Genomic DNA, 19,500 nt, shown 5'->3' on the forward strand with positions numbered 1-19,500 from the left:
GTTCTGCGTGTTCACTGGTCATCCTGTATGTCAATCACTGCCTGTCTGTGCACCATGGTATACCTGGATGTATATTATGACAGGATCCAGAGCAACAGGCCCTGGAAACTTATCGAATTTTAATCCCATCAATTTCCCCAATAAAATTCCAGGACAAATAAGGATTTCCTTCAGTTCCTCCTTCATGCTATACCCTCTGTCCCCAAGTATTTCTGGAAGGTTATTTATGTCGTCCTTAGTGAAGACAGATACTGGGGTGGGACAAGGGTGGGGTGGGGGAGCGTGGAGAATCCAGCTTCCAGCCCCTTAAGAAGATTAAAATTTATTAAAATCGTCTTTTTTGCCTGTCCCTGCCAATATGGGGCGGGTAACGCACTCACAGGGTGAAAATTCCAGCCATTAATTATTTGCTAGTGTGCTGCTCCAGTACCTTGGGCATGATTCTCCCAGTCCCGCGCTGGGATCTGGCCCGCGATTGGGGCTCACAATCGGCGGGCTGGCCTCTCCCCCCGGGCCTACTTTGTTCCGCCTCCGGCCCCAGAACCCCTGCGCCATGTTGCATCGGGGCCGGAGCGTGGAAGAAGCCCCCTGTGCATGCATGGATTGGTGCGGCCCAACTGCACATGTGCGGGTTGGTGTGGCGCCCATTTGGCACCGGGAAGGGAGGCTGGAGTGGCGTGAACCGCTCCAGCACCATGCTGGCCCCCTGTGGGGTCCAGAATCGGTAGCCCCATGCCTGTCTTGCGCCGTCGTGAAACACAACGGTGTTCACAACGGCGCAAACACAGTCTCCATTCTGGCGAATCGCGCCCCTTATTTATGTCACTGTTATTTGTGGTGGTTTTAATTATTAGCAGATCATTTGATTGTTGGACAGAGGGGATTATCTTGTTGAATGGAGAATCAGATTAGATGAGCTAAATGGCCTTCTTCTGCTCCAACGTCTTCTGATGTTACGGGAGTGGGAAAAATCTCTCCCATCTCCTAATTCCTCCACTACTCCAAATGCAATTCGGGGCAACATATTCCATCCCAAGACTACGGCAGGAATGGAGAGTCCTTTCCGTTGGGCAGGCTTATGGGAATTTGCACCAGATCATGAAACCGGCCTAATTAATAATGCAGTCAGGGGTTCCCAAAATGTAGCGTGTTGGGTTGGCCTGCATGACATGAGGTCCACCATCATATCTGGATATCATATTTTGAAGGGCATCAAACTACGCACTGTTGAAGGATGAAATGGCCTGCCTATTACAGGGCACTCTAGCCCCCAGGTTAGTGAGGCTTCCGAGGAAGTCCTGCTGAATGAAGTGGGGGCCAGGAGGCCTTTCTCTGCATGGGTTCACCACTCTGGAGGGTGCTGCCCAAGAACCCTGCTGAACAACCTGCAGTGCATCAAGCACATGACACACAATTCACTGGGCATTTGCAAGACAAAAGCATCACACAACCCTGCCATGGCAACCTCTGCCAGATCATCGACATGGATACCACTATTGCACGTGAGAACACCACCTGCCAGGTACACACTGCATACTCGTACGACTCGGCCAATGTCGTCTACGTCATACGCTGCGGGAAAGGATGTCCCGAAGCATGGTACATTGGCGTGACCATGCAAACGTTGCAACAACGGATGAACGTACATCGTGCGACAATCATCAGGCAGGAATGTTCTCTTCCAGTCAGGGAACATTCAGCAGTCAAGGGCATTCAGTCTCTGACCTTCGGGTAAGTGTTCTCCAAGGCAGCCTTAAGGATGCACGACAACGCATAATCGCCGAGCAGAACCTTATAGCCAAGTTCTGCACATATGAGTACGACCTCAACTGGGACTTTGGATTCATGTCGTATTACATTCACACCCCACCATCTGGCCTGGGCTTGCAAAATCCTACCAACTGTCCTGGCTTGAGACAACTCACTCCTCTTTAATTTGTAATTATCCTTCTCTCCAGTCGCATCGTCTGGACCTTAATTACCTGCAAAGACTCACATTTAAAGTATCATCCTGCATCATTGGCTTTATCTATCTATGTTGTGTTTGTGTAACCTACCTCTTCAGTCACCTGATGAAGGAGCCACGCTCCGAAAGCTAGTGATTCCAAATAAACCTGTTGGACTTTAACCTGATGTTGTAAGCTTTCTTATTGAGTCGTAAAATGTGCAGATTAGGTGGATTGGCAATGCTAAATTGCCCCTTTGTATCCAAAAGGTTAGGTGGGGTTACTGGGTTATGGGGATAGGGTGGAGGCATGGGCTTAAATAGGGTGTTCTTTCCAAGGGCCGGTGCACTCAATGGGCTGAATGGCCTCCTTCTGCACTGTAACTTCTATGATTCTATATGACTCTGATATGTTGGCTTTCAAACTTCTGAAATGGGTGAAGACTCTGTATACTTTCACTGGATCCTTAAGACCCCTGATGTTCCAGGTGATAATCCTGGTGGGAGAGGTTTTGTCCCTTCATTCCTTTGGGATCAACCATTCAAACCTAGCGGACATGCCCCTGCACACCGGAGATTTCCTTTGTTAGGGGGCCATCCACAATGGCCATGGTCACCGTTCTCACCATGAGGCCAGTCCCCTGCACTCCGGGGATTCCCTTTGTCCAGGGCGCACCCAACATGGCTGCCAACTGTGTATACGCCACATGGGTGCACCTCTGCACTCTGGCTTTCCCTTTGTTTAGGGACCCTCCAAAGTGGCTACTTGTGGTGCTATCTTGTTCCCTGAACCTGCACCTTACCTGTTGAAGCCAATTTGAGAACCATCCCTTTCTTATCCTATTACACCCCTTGTGGTCCCCCTTCCCCGTCTGTCCCCCCTGCTATCCACGCCCCCCTCATCCATGTCCCCATGTCCCCAAGTCCTCCCTTCCATTCCCCATCCCTGCCCCTGTCACCTCCCCCCTCCCCACCAGACGCTCCCTCCCTGCTGAGAGGCGCTGAGAGGCGCGCCCCGGTCCCCCTTGCTTTTGTGCTTCCTGGTGCTAGCTTTCCCCGCTGGTGTGGTAGCCCTCCTCCCGAGGCTGATCTTATCCCTGTCCCATGCCCACAAGATATCTGTTCTCTCTGTCCCTTCCTCACCCTCTCCTGCGTTCCTTGTGGTCTAACAGTTCTGTTCGGAGTGAGGCAGTACAGCCCTGTGCAAACATAGAATGGGTCCATCATAGTTATTTTTTCCTCCTCTTTTCTCCTCCGCTTCTTCCTCAGCGCTGCCTTGCCTGCCCCTTGTCCAGGCCGTTCTGTTTGACTTCTTAAAAGAATGCTCGAAGTCGTCTCTAGGTTAACGGATGCTTTATTGTGCCCCACAATAAACTACAGAATTGCACTTGAAAATATACTGCTTTACTAGTCTGCAACTAGGCCCAAAAGACTTGCATCCCCAGAGTTAACTTCCACACCTTGCCTCTTCAACCCTCCGGTTCAAGTGGCCAAGGCGGGCCTTCGGCATTCCTTTTATGTGTCCCCGCGCTGCCCCCTGGTGGTACTTCCATGTCCCACCAGTCCCTTCTGTTCACACTCAGGCGAGGATCACCTCATCCCCCTTTGTCACTTTTTTTTTTTCGTAGTTGCAGAGCTGTAACAAAACACAAATGTAAACAGTTAGGTTTATATATATATACACAACAGGGCAGGGCAATGCATTCGTCAGTCCATGTTCACAGGTTCAGACGGTCAGGTGCACGTCTGATCCGTGTAGACCTCCTGAGTGGGCATGGAGATCCAGGGTCGTCTGTGTCCGTGTGGACATCTGCTGCTGGGGTGTCAGGATGATGTATGACAGCGTCCTGTGGATCCAGTGTGTCCTGCAGATCGAGTGTGGGAAAGACCCGTGGACGAGGTGTGACTTTCAGAAGGTCTCTCCGATGTCGTCGAACCATTGTCCCAGCATCCGACTGCACGATGTAGGACCGCGGCGATGTTTGGCGGAGGACCACGGCCATTTTGGACCATCCTCCAGCCGGGTTTCGCAACCTCACCGTGTCATTGATGGCCAATGGTTGCAGTACCTTGGCCTGCTGGTCATAGTGCTGCTTTTGCACTTGCCGTTGGTGACGCATTTTATCCAGGACAGGCGAGTGATCAGGATTGGTGAATTGTAGCGCCGGTAATGTTGTCCGTACGTCCCTGTTGAAAAGCATCTGAGCTGGTGATAGTCCCGAGCTCAAAGGTGACGATCGGTACGACAAGAGGGCCAAGTGTACGTCGGATTTTGAGTCCTCAGCCTTGCTGATGAGTTGTTTAACTATGTGGACACCTTTCTCCACCCTGCCATTTGATTGCGGAAAGTGTGGACTCGACGTTATATGCTGGAAATTGTAATGCTTGGCGAAGTCCGTCCACTCCCAGCTGGCAAAGCAAGGACCATTGTCGGACATGACCGTCCGTGGGATGCCATGCCTGGAGAAAGTTTCTCTGCAGGCCTTGATGACGGCTGCGGCTGTGAGATCCGGGAGTTGCAGGACTTCCGGAAAGTTGGAGTAAGTAGTCAATGATCAGGACATAGTTGCGGCCCATGGAGTGGAACAAGTCAATGCCCACTTTGTCCCATGGTAACGTGGCCATCTCATGCTGCTGCAGTGGCTCCTTGCATTGCGCCGGTCGATGTCTTTGGCACGTGTCACAAGTGAGCACCATGTTTGTAATGTCCTCGTTAATCCCTGGCCAGTAAACAGATTGGCGCGCTCTCCTCTTGCACTTTTCGGCACCAAGGTGCCCCTCGTGAATCCTGTGGAGGATGTCCGCCCGGAGAGCCATTGGAATGACGATCCTGTCGTTTCGCAGTATCATGCCATCGACCACGGATAGTTCAGTCCTGACGTTTTGGAACTGTGGGCACCGCCCCTTTGGCCAGCCATGTTGAAGGTTGTGTAGGACTTGAAGGAGGGTGGCGTCCTCCTGTGTTGCCTGACGAATTTGCAGCAGCCTCTCGTCCGTTGCCGGGAGCGTCTCCTTGCACCACTGTGCATGAGCTTCCACATCATTGATGGAAGCCGGTGGCGGGTTGTCAGCGTCCATGGCTCGTGATAGTGTGTCAGCTATCACAAGGTCCTTGCCAGGGGTGTAGACCAGCGTGAAGTCGTACCTTCGCAACTTCATCATCATGCGTTGTAGGCGCGGTGTCATATCATTGAGGTCCTTGTCGATGATATTGACCAGCGGCCTATGATCCGTTTCCACGATGAAAAGTGGGGAGACCGTACACATAGTGGTGGAATTTGGTCACCCCTGTGATTAGCCCTAGGCACTCCTTTTCTATCTGTGCATACCTGCACTCTGTGACAGTCATCGCCCGTGAGGCGTAAGCCACTGGGACCCAGTCCGACTGGTCGTTCTGTTGTAGGAGCACAGCACCAATTCCATATTGACTGGCGTCAGTGGAGATCTTGGTAGGTTTTGCCGGGTCAAAAAATGCGAGCGTTGGAGCTGCCATCAACTGGTGTCTCAGATCATCCCATTCATCTTGGTGAGCTTGGGTCCAGGCAAACTCCGTGTCCTTCCTTGTCACGTTCCTCAACGCCGTTGTCCGTGCTGCCAAGTTCGATATGAATTTACCGAGGAAGTTGACGAATCCGAGGAACCTTAGAACCGCTTTCTTGTCCTGTGGTCGCTGCATGCCCTGAATCGCAGCGATCTTCTCAGCGTCCGGCGTCACCCCGTGCTCGGATATTGTGTCGCCCAGGAAGGTCAGAGAGGACTGTGCGAAAGTGCACTTGGCTTGGTTGAGCTTCAGTCCAAAGTGGTGGATCCGCTGGAAGACTTGCTTCACCCTCGCAATATGGTCTTCCTCTGTCGTGGACCATATTATGATGTCATCCACATAGACACGGACGCCTTCGATGCCTTCTACCATCTGCTCCATAACCCTGTGAAATATTTTGGATGCCGATATGATGCCGAAGGGCATCCGATTATAGCAGTACCTTCCAAACGGCGTGTTGAAGGTGCACAGCAGGCGGCTGGACTCATCGAGCTGCATTTGCCAGAACCCCTGTGATGCATCCAGTTTGGTGAAGATTCGAGCTTGTGCCATTTCGCTCGTGATCTCCTCGCGCTTGGGAATAGGGTAGTGTTCCCTGCGAATGTTCTTATTGAGGTCCTTGGGATCTAGACAGATCCGGAGTGCACCCGACGGCTTCTTGACGCACACCAGCGAGCTGACCCAGTCAGTCGGCTGTGTGACGCTTGAGATGACACCTCGAGTTTGGAGACGCTGAAGTTCGGCTTTTAACTTGTCCCGCAATGGAGCCGGCACCCTCCGTGGGGCATGAATGACCGGTATGGCATTCTGTTTGAGCAGGATCTTGTACGTATAGGGCAGTGTGCCGATGCCCGAGAAGACGTCAGGGTAGTCGCTGAGTAGCAGTTGTATGTCCTCGGCAATTCGTGATGCTGCAGCCGTGTTCATGAAAATCCGCTGAATCAGCCGCAAATCCTTGCAGGCTTGAGCACCGAGCAGTGAGGACTTTTTGTCATCTACAATTTCAAAGCGGAGTTCTGTCATGACTGTTTGGTTGGCAACTCGTAGGTGGCATGATCCCTTTGAGATGATCTGGTTGCCGTTGTAGTCAGTGAGCTTGCATGCTGCAGGTAACACCTCGTGCGTCCCTGGGACGGATGCGAGATCTTTGCTCGTCAGCAAGTTTGCTGAGGCTCCCGTGTCCAGTTTGAAGGTGATGGGGAAGTTATTTACGTGCACCATGGCAGTCCATTCGCTTGCCGAATTGATGGCATGCACGTGACGAGGTTGTGTCGTCAGGTCCTGTGGTTCCGCTGTGGCATTAATAATTCCAATGCTGTACTTGTGCTCCCAGGAGTCGAATTCCTCATGGTCGGAATAATTGTCATCGGGTGCCTGAGTGTTCATGACATCAACTGTGCGGACCTTCATGTTTCCGTGCCGTGGCATTGATGAGTGAAATTTTGCTGTAGACTGACATTGGGAGGCGAAGTGATTCATTTTTCAACACTTTCTGCACTTTTTTCCTTGAGCAGGACATTGCCCTTTTAAGTGGGAGGAGCCGCAATAATAACACGCCATGACGTCATGTGCATGTTGCGTTCGCGCATGCGCAGTGCGGTTTTCATTCCAGGGCCGGTATTGCGAGTAGTGCGCATGCGCGTACCGATCACTTCCGGGATCGCGTCTTTCAGGACGGTACGCATGCGCAGACGGGCCGGAGAACGGAAGAGACGGCCTGGAGAATGGAAGAGACGACCTGTGAGGGGAAGCCACCATCTTTATATCTGCCTCGTGGTGAGTGTCTTTCAATGAATGCTTTTCAAACAACTCGTGTACCTGCTGCTTTTTCTGCTCATGTAACAAACATTTATCTATGGTAGTTTTGAGTGTTAAATCGTTTTGTAGTAACAGAGATTCTCTCAGATTTTGGAGTCTGTTACGCAGGGTGAATCTTTCAAGGATCTCACTGGATTGAGACTTCCAGTGTTCATCAAATTTCGCAATTACCACGTTATACTTAGTTTTGTCTGCAGCATCAGCAGATGTGAAAGAGTTATATGTATTTAACACCTGCTGGCCACCCGTTTTGAGTAAATATGCAATTTTTCTGTCATTAGCGGCTGTATGTAAGTCCAGAGCTAACAAGTGCATCTCAAACTGTTGTTTAAACATTTTCCAGTGGGAATGTAGATTACCTGTAGTGCTCATTGGCCCTGTAAGTAGCGTGTGTTCCATCATTGCAGAAGGTGGTCTGGAGTTGAGAGGCTGCAGAGTCTGGTGGCCTGCCTGTTGCTGTTGCTTTTGCTGGTTCCTTTTGTTCAGAGAAGCCACTCCTGTACCATGTTTGACTTCTGAAAAGAATGCTCGAAGTCGTCTCTAGGTTAACGGATGCTTTATTGTGCCCCACAATAAACTACAGAATTGCACTTGAATATATACTGCTTTACTAGTCTGCAACTAGGCCCAAAAGACTTGCATCTCCACAGTGGAGTTCCACACCTTGTCTCTTCAACCCTCCAGCTGCAAGTGGCCGAAGGCGGACCTTCGGCGTTCCTCTTATTTGTCCCCGAGCTGCCCCCTGGTGGTACTTGTACACACACAGGCGAGGATCACCACAGTTCGACCAAAAAAACTCGTCCACCTCTGCTGGTGTTCCTTGTTTTGGACCATGACCCAGAGCCTGACTGGGAACAGCATTCCACATTTCACTCCAGTTTTGAACAGTGCTGATTTCGCCTGGTTGAACTCGGCCCTGCGCTTTGCTAGGTCTGCTCCAATGTCCTGGCAGACCCGAAATCTATGTCCTTCCCAGCTGCTCACCTTCATCTGCCTTGCCCACCGCAGGATCGTCTAACGATCCTGGTGACGATGCAGTTTGACAATCATTGCCCTCGGTTGTGCACCCGCTTTGAGCTTTGGTCAGAGTGATCTGTGTGCCCTGTTGATATCTGGGGGTTTGGGGAAGCTGTCCCTCCCGACTAGGTTGCCCAGCATCTATTCTGGCATCAGGACCTGTTCTCCTGGTCCTCGACCTTCTCCTTCAAACTCCACACCAACCTTTTGATTTCGGCCTCCAGAGCGACTATCCTATCACTCTGGTCCATCTCTGCCTTTTCCAGCTCGAGGATTGTCTTCCCCTGAGCCTCCAACTTCTTCCCCAGTCCATCGATCGACGCCTGCATGGTGACTAAAACCTATCACTGCCACCTTGACCGCCAACTGGATTTTCACTTTTATCGCCTCCCTCATCGCCATCAGTTCCTTCGTAAGGAATGTCATCTATCTATCTCCAGGCCGGTGAGGCATTGTTGGGGTCGTTGGCCTCCCTCTTTTAAGGGTGGCCGAGGACCCCTCGCCTCATGGATCTACCGACTTGTCCACCCGTTGCTCGTAGTCTTTCCCTCCGCTCCTGCCATCTCTGTGGCCTCTCGAGCTCCCGTTTTCTGACATGTTGTTTCTATCCTTTCCCTTTCTTAATTGTGGGTGAGCTAAGTCTGTAATTTTGACTAAAAGTGTCTATTTGGTTGTGTTCTAGACGAGAGCTACCTGATGTGCATCTGTTCAGCACATTATCATCCCCAGAAATGACTCCCATCCAGAATCTAACCCACCTTCTGCATCCCCTCCAAGAACCATCAGTACCCCTTCACCCTCCATTGTCAAATGTTTACCCTCCAATCATACTGTCTCCCACCATTCCTTCCTATCACCAATTTCCTGAGTCTGCCTCCCTGGACTCCTCATTAATACCACAGACCCCCTCCTACTGAATGCCTTTTCCCTCTTTCCCATCACCCCCATGCCAATTCAAATTTTCACACCCATATGCCCATTCACAACTGCACTATCCCCCGTGGCCATTCACACTTACACGCACTTAATGTTGAGTTCATACCCACAGCAACTTCCTACAGTGCGTGACTTATAATTTTTAAGAATCAATGTGATGTCTATAAAAGATGGATAAGATTTGCGCAACTGTCAAGCTGTTCAGTTATTTAAATCCCCTGCTCTTTAAATTTAGCAAGAGAAGCCTATTGTGTTTGCCTCTGAGTTGTAACAAAATGTGGATGGCAATTTCAATTGCTTTTGTTGTTATAAGTCTAATGGATATCATTACAGCATTATTACTGCTTGACTGCTCCACAACCTATCATCATCACCTGAGGAAGGAACAGTGCTCCGAAAGCGAGTGATTCGAAACAAACTTGTTGGACTTTAACCTGGTGTTGTAAGACTTTTTACTATCACCATCACAGTATATTCACAATTTGATTGGCAACTCAGAGAGATGTATGCCTTTGATGTATAACTATTAATATAAATGTTTGTTTTATAAGAAAGTATGTACTTGAAGGCATTTAATATATACTGAATGGATTTTTATCAATGCGAGTATTTTTATGTACTTTAATGTGATGTCTGTGATTCTATTATACTTAGACCTTAATTTTATTTAATTTCAGTGTGGTCCCTGAGATCTTCCCATGATGGATACTAGGTGGGTTGGCATGGAGGGAGTAAAGGCAAAGGGTGGAGTGTGGGGGCAAGGGTTAACATAAATTGGCACTAAGCTGTCATATGGATATTGAAGGGCCACAGAGATGAGGGGGGTGTCATGGCTGAGATGAGTTAGCATTAGGTTGGCATAGGGGCTCTGGGACATGGGTAGAGGGACATAAATTGATATAGTGGGTATTAGAGCGATGGTGGTGGCTAGGGGCGTGAGTAAACACGAATTGAGTGTGGGGAGTGGGTGTGAGTGGTGAGGGTTAGAGGGGCAAATTACTTTTATTCCAAAGAGGATCAAGTCCCGTGGCACTGGGTAGCCTTTTGACCAGCCACTCTCAGCACTCGGAAGCCCCTCTGGCTGTCTCTGCACTGCTTCTGGGGAGACAAGCACATCTCCAGCATGCACACACCCCTCCAGACAAAAAACAACAACCATTCAGGGCTGATTCTCCCGAGGTGGGTGTGCTGAGCCTTGAATTTCCCCAACTCTGTGCACTTACTTCGGAAGCAGAAATCTCAGCCCTAGCCGTAGGGTCTACCCATTGAAGATTAAAGTTAGCTTTCGTAGTTGTAAAATAAAGTTCAACCATTCCTGCAGACCATTCAGTTTCACTACTTTATAGACTGTCCATGTCGGGCACATTTCCAGAAATAAAATCCAATTTTAAATGAAATATACAAACCAGCAAATCTCAGCACCAACTGTGTTGCGCTTCGATTTATATGTGATTGATTTTCTGTCAGCGATTTATATTGTATTTTTCTTCATACTGCATTTGAGGTGGCTGGTGTTATAAACCATAGTGACTGCCATTTTGGACATTATTTCCATTGGCACAACATTAAACAAAAGCAAAAAGGGTAAAACAAAAATAGGCTATTGTGAAACATTATCATCCTTGCATGTAGCGATAATTTGTGATGGGGATCTCAGCACAATCTAAATTAATTGCGTGTGTACAGTCTGATTTGTCACATTTCACCATTTGGGCTGTGACCCAAAAAATTACAAAACATCACAGAACTAAAATGTCATATACTCGAATTAGTCAGTACATGGTCCATCTGTTTTCAATGATATTGTTGAAATTTACAATTCTAGAAGCCTTCAGCACAGATGAAACCATTTCCCTCATTGCATTTGCATCAGCTCTTTGCTAAAACAAAGTAATCTAATCCCACTGTCTCACTGCTCTGAATATTGCCCCGAAGAGGGAAAAAAGTATTCCCTGGTGTTTGTCGTTTTCATTGCTGTCATGATATGCAGACACACACATAATGATATACAGACAAGCAGCTAATGGACACAGAGAACAGGACATGACCAATAAGCAGGCAGGACAGTCAGGGGTGGGATCTGACTATAAAAGACACGAGGCACTCACACACCTCCTCTTTCCACTACTGAACATCTAGAGAGTCAGTCATGGGTGTTGTTACAATCTCACACTTCCACCACGTGGCTAAGAGCTAGTCTGGTTCAGTCAGAGTAACCACACTTAAGTTAGCAGAGAGTCGAACTCACAGAGAACTGTGTTAATTGTGCTATTAGTTCAATAAACCTGATTAAACTAACTTCAAAGTCTGGAGATCTTTCTGATCTAACCTGCATCCAGTTGCAGCCAGTGTTAAACCAGTGTACCTAACACGACATGATACCAGGAGACTACTAATTTAAGGTGACTTACCTCAGTCCGTTCCGTGACGACCAGCAAATGTATCCCGGCACCATGGAGAAGATTCAGGTTCCTCACCCTCTCAGGACCTCCAGCAATCTCAGTGCCAACTGGTGGATATTCAAGCAAAAGTTTCTGCTGTACATCGAAGCCTCAGACTCAAGGGTGCGTCTGATGCAAGAAAGATCGCTCTTCTCCTTTCAACAGCGGGTGATCAAGCCATCGAACGCTTCAACTCGTTTAACTTCACCGAAGGCCAGGACAAGACAAAGTTTCAGACCATCCTGAACAAGTTCGACATTCACTGTGAAGTGGACACCAAAGAAATCTTCAAGCGCGACATATTCAAACAACGGCTTCAAGGTAAAGATGAATCTTTCAATGCCTTCTTAACTAGCCTCCACCTGCTAGAGCTGTCCTGCAACTTTGGTGATATTGCTGACTCCATGATCAGGGACCAAATTGTGTTTGGAGTTCACTCTGATCCTCTGAGAGAACAGCTCTTAAAAATCAACCTGCCAGTCGTGATTGAAACATGTAAAGTGAATGAGCACGCAAAAAATCGGTATTCCCAATGCAAATCGGCTGAAAATTAGAAACTTTCCTCCCATGAGGCAGCGAGTATGCAGGCCATCTCCCGGATGCAGCCCCTCAGCATTGAAGACAGCGGCCATCTCGCGCGCTTTTCCTGGAGCCCCATGCACGCGCGATGTGAACAGGATAACGAAGCGGCCGACACCCACACTGTGCAGGTGCAGATGTCTGCCGACCGCACTGCGCATTTGCGACAACGTACACCGCATCAAGCGCCGACGTCATGACGTGCCCGAACTGTGGCAACACCCACTGAAATGGACACTGCCCTGCAAGAGGCAGGCGATGTTTGAATTGTGGGAAACCTGCACACTATGCCGACTTGTGCGGGTCTGCACCACCAGTCAGAGACCAGCGCTCAAAATTCCGACGACAGCGCGTCCAGAATGTGCAACGACGATTCCAGGATTCTGATCCTGGCAGGACAACGGATCCAGAGGATGTGTGCCTGGAGTCCGCCTACCGAGTGGACATCATTACCACACGTGAACATGCCACATCTAACTCATCTCACATTCAGTCCATCCTCGCTGTGGATTCGGAGGACGAATGGCGTGCGGTGATGCAGGTCAACCGCTGCTCCATCCAGTTTAAGCTGGACACAGGTGCTTCTGCCAACCTCCTCTCACAGGCAGACTTCAAACGCATCAAGAAGCCCCGCAAGGTCCTTCCAGCATCCTGCCAGCTCCTGGACTATAACGGTAATGCCATCACGGCACTGGGGTCCTGCCATCTACTTGTCTCCAACCGGAGCACCCATGCACGGCCAAAGTTTGAAATTGTCAAGCCGGACAGGGCATCCCTACTGGGCATGCATGCCTGCAAAAAGCTAAACCTGGTGCAGCGGGTTTATTCAACGACATCCTCCAACGTGGATCTTCAAGCTGGCATTGACGACATCCTTGCTCAGTATCCAGATGTGTTTGATGGGATGAGCACTTTGCCATACCGGTACAAGATCCTACTGTGGCCTGATGCCAAGCCAGTGGTCCATGCACCACGCCGGGTCCCGGCTCCGCTGAAAGGGTGCCTGAACGAACAGCTCAAGGAGCTGCAGCAGCAGGGGGTCATTTCCAGGGTCATCTGGATTGATTGATTGAACTAACTTCAAAGTCTGGAGATCTTTCTGATCTAAGCTGCATTCAATAGCTGCCAGTATTAGACCAGTGTACACTAACACGACAATCACGTACTTTTTCCTGGGCTGTGCTGAGAAACAGTTCCCCCCTGCTGGGTTTCTGACTGACATCCAACGCTCTTGTTCTGTTCCATTTGATTGAGGAGAGTTTGCAGATCAGCTGCTATAAGATTGTGGCATTCTCAGTTTCTGTTTCTGTGCCATGCACTTGTCTATTCTTTGGCAACATTTGTGTTCGACATTCTTGTAAAGTAGCGCAAGAACAGTCATGCGATAAACATTCAAGCTAGCTGGCAGTCAAACCAGTGAATCAAGTGCTGTTCTTTACTCACATGCTGCTGCTCCAGCCTGCTGCCACAGGACTGGCTTTTTAAAGGCTCCACTCAAATTTCCAAACACCCCAGCAAATGACTCCTGTTTTGCACCTTCACAACTTCAGTGGTTACGCAAATGTGTGGATCCAGGAATTTTTCTTTCCTGTAAGTGCCTGTTCATACCACAGGCAGGCAGAATCATGTCCCATTGGCAGAGAGCAGCACAGCAGACTGTGTACAATTTCCAGGATTTTATTCTCAAAAAGGTATCAAAATGTCCAAATAATTATTGGCTACTGGAAAGCAAGAAGGAGCTAAAATGAGAACCATTTAAGTTAAAAGCTTCTTGAAATAAATGTTTTGCTCTGATATTTCAGTTGGTTACAAAACCCAATAAATGGCCGGGATTCTGCTTTTGGAAGACTAAGGGCTGGCTATACCTCACACCGCCGTGGCAGAGTTCCCGGTCAACGGAGAATCCAACGTTGGGGAGAAAACAAGATCTGATACCCTCCCCTCCCCCCCCCATTGGCATCCGGATCGAGGTTCGTGCCCCGCACTAGCGGCAGGATGCACAGAGGCCATTTGCATCCAATTACTGAGCAGGACAACATATCACCATATTCTCTGGGCCGCCGTGACTCTCCAGTCCTCTGGGCCAGAAATCAAGTGGACGAGAATTTGTGCTGATCCTGGCAAGCATCCAAATGACACTGTGGACCTCGCGATGGGCCAAGGGGGTCATTCTTTAAGGGGTTGCCTCCAAAGTCCACTGGAGGGCCACCCTACCCCCAACAATGCAAGGCCTGCTCTCCCCACCCCCACCAGACACCGCCATTTCTCCCCACCAAGACGCCCTGAATAAAGATACCCCCCACCCCCCACAGAGAATCCCCATAGAGAGAACCCTGCCAGGACGTCCTCCAGAAGCTTCCAGCCATTCATTCATTTCTCTTTGAAATGTGATTGCTAGGCTGTGATTGACAGCTTCCACACATACACAGCTAACTGCATTGTTCCATTCATCTCCCTTCATGGTTGTGTAACTCTGACCTAGTCAGGGTGGTACCCTGGCACTCCCCTGGTACCTTGGCACTGCAAGCCTGACATTCTGGCAGTGTAATTTGGGTACCCTGGGAGGGCCCTGCCAGGGTGCCCAGCTGACACTTCCAGTGCGCCAGGGTCACTGCCGGGGTGCCTGGGTGCCCGGGTGCCAGGTTGGCACCGCCAAGGCATGGGCTGCCCTGACGGGGGTTCCCAGGGCCTTTGACAACATTGGGGTATGGGAGAGAGGCAGAAAAGGGGGGGGGGGCTGCTGAAAGGGGGAAGGAAGTTCAGAGCTGGCACTTAAAATGGTGCCTAGATCTGCAAACAACATGTACTCGAATCAGTCAGTACATGGCCCATCTGTTTTCAGTGATATTGTTGAAGTTTAGAATTCCTGCGGGCTCAGCTTGTGAGCAGGGAATCTCTCTAAGTCTGACCTCAGCTTGGAGAACCTCCCCAAGCCAACCAAAATGGCAAAGATGCGTTCCGTAGCGGGGTGTTTCTCTCAGCTGCTGCCACCGAGAAACACCCCACCAAACGTGTCCAAAAGCGGATATAAATTTTTGTCTGCTGAACCGTGACCATAAATAACAGACAGAAATAGTAAAAACAAAATATTATTTAAAAATTAGTTTTTGAATCTCCAAAACAAATTTTCTTCTGAAACGATGATTGTCTTGTTATGCTCTTGGCATAGCATAAGCTGCTTCCTTGATGTTCACTCTGACAAAGGAAGGTTCAGACGTGGAGATAACTTCAACACGTTTATTAAACTATTTGCAATTCTCCTACTTGGGTTCGCCACTACTGGTAATCCTTCTATAGCTACTCAGACTGCCAAACCAGTCTGCTACAATCCACTTGGTGGGTGTGATGTTGAATCAACCCTGTGCCTGTACTCACTGAGTGTCTCCACTGGAAAGAGAAGGATTATGTGTGCTGTGTCCTTTATATATGGATTGGTGTAATGCCCCCCTGTGGTAGTGTCACCTCCGTGTGTATCGAGAATGCCCATTGGTCGTGTCCTATCTAACTGACCTATTGGATAAAAGCAAATTACTGTGGATGCTGGAATCTGAAACGAAAGGGAAAATGCTGGAAAATCTCAGCAAGTTTAGCAGCATCTGGAGGGAGAGAAAAGAGCTAACGTTTCGAGTCCGATGACTCTTTGTCACAACTGACCTATTGGTTGAGTGCCTGTGTGTCATGTCTCTGGTGCTCCCTCTGGTATCTAGCTAGTCTACGTGTACTTACATTAACCACTTGTGTGTCTACAGTGATGCATATCACCACATCCCCCCTTTTTCCGTGTTACATATTTTCTGTACACTGTTAAAGAAAATTGAACAAAAAAACAGGCAGGTAAGCGATGCTCTGTACAAGTCACGATAACAGTGATCATTAAACAATAAGTCCAAATCATATGTGTGAGTCCAAAACCCATCAATTATCATGGTCGAATGTCTTTCTTATTGGGCTGGTGAGTTGGTGATTTTGACGGTAGCATGTCCTTGTGAACGCCATCAATGTCCCTGTGCCTAAGGAACCAAGAAGTGGTCAAATCACTGTTGTCTGATTTGGAGTTTTTTTTTCTTCCGATGCTTGTGATAGCGATGTTGGATGGCATCTGTCCTGAAAAGCAGGTTGCCTGTTGGTAGTGCAGCACACGTGAATTGGTAAGATGCATCGTCCTGCCATGGTATGTCATTGTACTGAGCTGAGCAGTAACAGTGTCCCTCATGGGCAGAGTTGTACCATGCCGTACCAGTCATAGGTCCATTGGTGTAGTCTTTGTCGTGCTTGCTGTCGATGATGTTGCCTTTGGTACGCGTCATGTCGTTGTCTTTGATATGGGTTTCATAGGTTGTGATGTTGTGTTGGTTGGTTTTGTTGTTGTGTTCGCTGCGCTCAAGGACCACACTCTGTGGATAATACGAGTTCTTCACAAAGTTACTCGTAACAGCGTCCTTTGTGGCATCTGCTGTTTTCTTGAGCGTGCCATCACTGAGTTTGCGGCGCTCCCCGTCTGGAGTCATGTCCGGCTTACTGGAATCAGCTTTGGCTTGTCGATGCTCCCCGTCTGGAGTCTGGTCTGTTTCACCTGAGTCAGTTTTGGTTTGTCGATGCTCCCCGTCTGGAGTCATAGCAGGTTCACTGGTGTCATCTGAGATTTCTTGATGCTCCCCGTCCGGAGTCAGTTCAGGTTCACTTGAGTCAGCTGAGGTTTCTTGATGCTCCATGTCAGGAGTCAAAACATCCAAGAATGCATTTGCTTGTGGAGAAGCTTGAGCGAATGAGGTTTGAAGTAACGTGGTGTCACCGGAGTCACCAGTGCATCGAGTGCCTCTGTACACACTAGCTGAGGTCTGTCACATTGCACATCTTGTATGGGAAGTGGGATGTTGTCGTCACTTGTCTCACGTACAGTGGGTAGAGCCTCAGTAGCTTTTTGTTGTTCATTTGGGCTGGATAGACTGTCATAATCTTCTTCTTGTGGCACAAACAATGTGGGTGGACTCTCATAGTCGCTTTGTTGTTCACTGGAGTGTGGTAGACTGTCATAGTCATCGTCCTGTTCACTGGAGCGTGGTGGACTGTCATAGTCTTCTTGCCGTGCACTTGAGCATGGCAGACTGTCATAGTCTTTCTGTTGTTCACTGAACGTGGCAGACTTGCATCGTCTGCTGCTGGTTGCTCAGAGGAGGTTGCTAGACCCTCATGGTCTTGTTCGTGCAAGGACTGCGCTTTGGAGTTTTGCGTTGCTTCTATCGTGGAGGCTGTCCACGAGCTCGCTGTGGAGACTTGTGTCACTTGAGTCACTTCTTGTTCATGCAAGGACTGTGGTGTGGAGTCTTGCATTTCTTCTATCGTGGAGTCTGTCCACGAGCTCGCTGTGGAGGCTTGTGACACTGGAGTCATGTTGTGTGTGGAGACGTGCAGTTGTCTCGCTGTTGAATCTTTCATTGCTTCCTGTGTAGAGGCTGGGACCCTTTGTGGTGCGTAGACCACTCTCTGTGTGGCAGTAGGCCGCTCTCTGTGGGCTTGTACCACTCTCTGTCTCTTGGTGTCAGGCCGCAGCATAATCCTGCACTCACGAGTCGGGATGTCATATATGCTGGGCTGAAGATCCTCAAATACGAAGAACACATCCACGTCTGTGTCGGAGTCTTGACTGTAGAACACATCTCGTTGCGGTTCAGATTTGGTACTGGGGTCGCCATCTCGAATGATGAAACCTTCGTCTGAGTCGTAATCTGCTAGGACCATATTATCACTTTTAGTGTCGGAGCTGGCATTGGGCTTGTGACGTCCAAAGAAGAAATCAAGGTTGGAGTCGTAGTATTCAAGGACTGTATCATCTCTTTGGGCGGTGCTAACTGCTTGTTGCAGGCTTCTGTGGAGGTTACTTTCAGATACCGGTCGAATGTCAGGCATTGTGCTGTCATTCCAGATGAAAGAATCAGGTTTTACAGCTTTACATTTTTTTTTCTCTGTTTTGGGACATTTCCCCTTTAAGTGGGTGCGGTCCGAGGCCTCTGACGTCACGAAGCGTGTGACGTCGGTCGTAGGAAGCAATTACGCATGCGCATATCGCTGTTCCTTTACTGGGGCCTTTTTCGCAATTGCGCATGCGCATATCGCTGTTCCTTTACTGGGGCCTTTTTCGCAATTGCGCATACGCAGATTCCCGCGAATGCGCGAACGGACCTTCCCGTTCTGTGCGTTTCTCGCGCGACTGCGCATGTGCAGTACCTTTACCAAGATGGCCACCAATTAAAATTGTCGTTCTCTGCTCCGGGATCCCAACCTCGTGGTAAGTACTGACGCCTCTCTTACCGTTTTCTGTTCGATTATTTGTGTTTTCCTCGCAGTATTTACCAAATTTGTCCAGGACTGCCTGGAAGTCGCTCCTGTTTTTCCCTTTGGAGAACTTGAACATTTTAAAGATTTCTTCTGCTCTGGCACCGGCGATGGTGAGGCCACATCTTGTAGATCGGCTGCTATCAGGAAGATCTCAAACATTTGCTGGAATGCCCGCCAGCTTTCGCGGAGATTGCTGTGGTACTTGAGCCGCTATGGAACCGGAATCTCGATCATCTTGCCTGGGTGTTGTTGCTGGTTGTCACTGTTTGCTGAGTTGTAACTGTATGGATTGAAACAGTCACTCAACTGGTGCCATATCTTGTTATGCTCTTGGGATATCATAAGCTGCTTCCTTGATGTGCACTCTGACAAATGAAGGTTCAGACGTGGAGATAACTTCAACACGTTTATTAAACTATTTACAATTCTCCTACTCGGATTCGTTTCTACTGTTAATCCTTCTGTAGCTACTCAGACTGACGAACCAGTCTGCTACAATCCACTTGGTGGGTGTGATGTTGAATCAACCTTGTGCCTGTACTCACTGAGTATCTCCACTGGAAAGAGAAGGATTATGTGTGCTGTGTCCTTTATATATGGATTTGTGTAATGCCCCCCTGTGGTAGTGTCACCTCCGTGTGTATCGAGAATGCCCATTGGTCGTGTCCTATCTAACTGACCTATTGGTTGAGTGTCTGTGTGTCATTTCTCTGGTGCTCAATCTAGTGTCTAGCTAGTCTATGTGTACTTACATTAACCCCTTGTGTATCTACAGTGATGCATATCACCACATCCCCCCTTGTAAATTTGTAAAAAAAATAAAATGACTAAAATAAATGAACAAAAATAAATGAATAAATAAATAAAAACCACTGCAAAATATGTAA

This window comes from Scyliorhinus canicula, chromosome 3, assembly GCF_902713615.1.
Source record: "Scyliorhinus canicula chromosome 3, sScyCan1.1, whole genome shotgun sequence".
In the NCBI taxonomy this organism is placed as follows: Eukaryota; Metazoa; Chordata; class Chondrichthyes; order Carcharhiniformes; family Scyliorhinidae; genus Scyliorhinus; species Scyliorhinus canicula.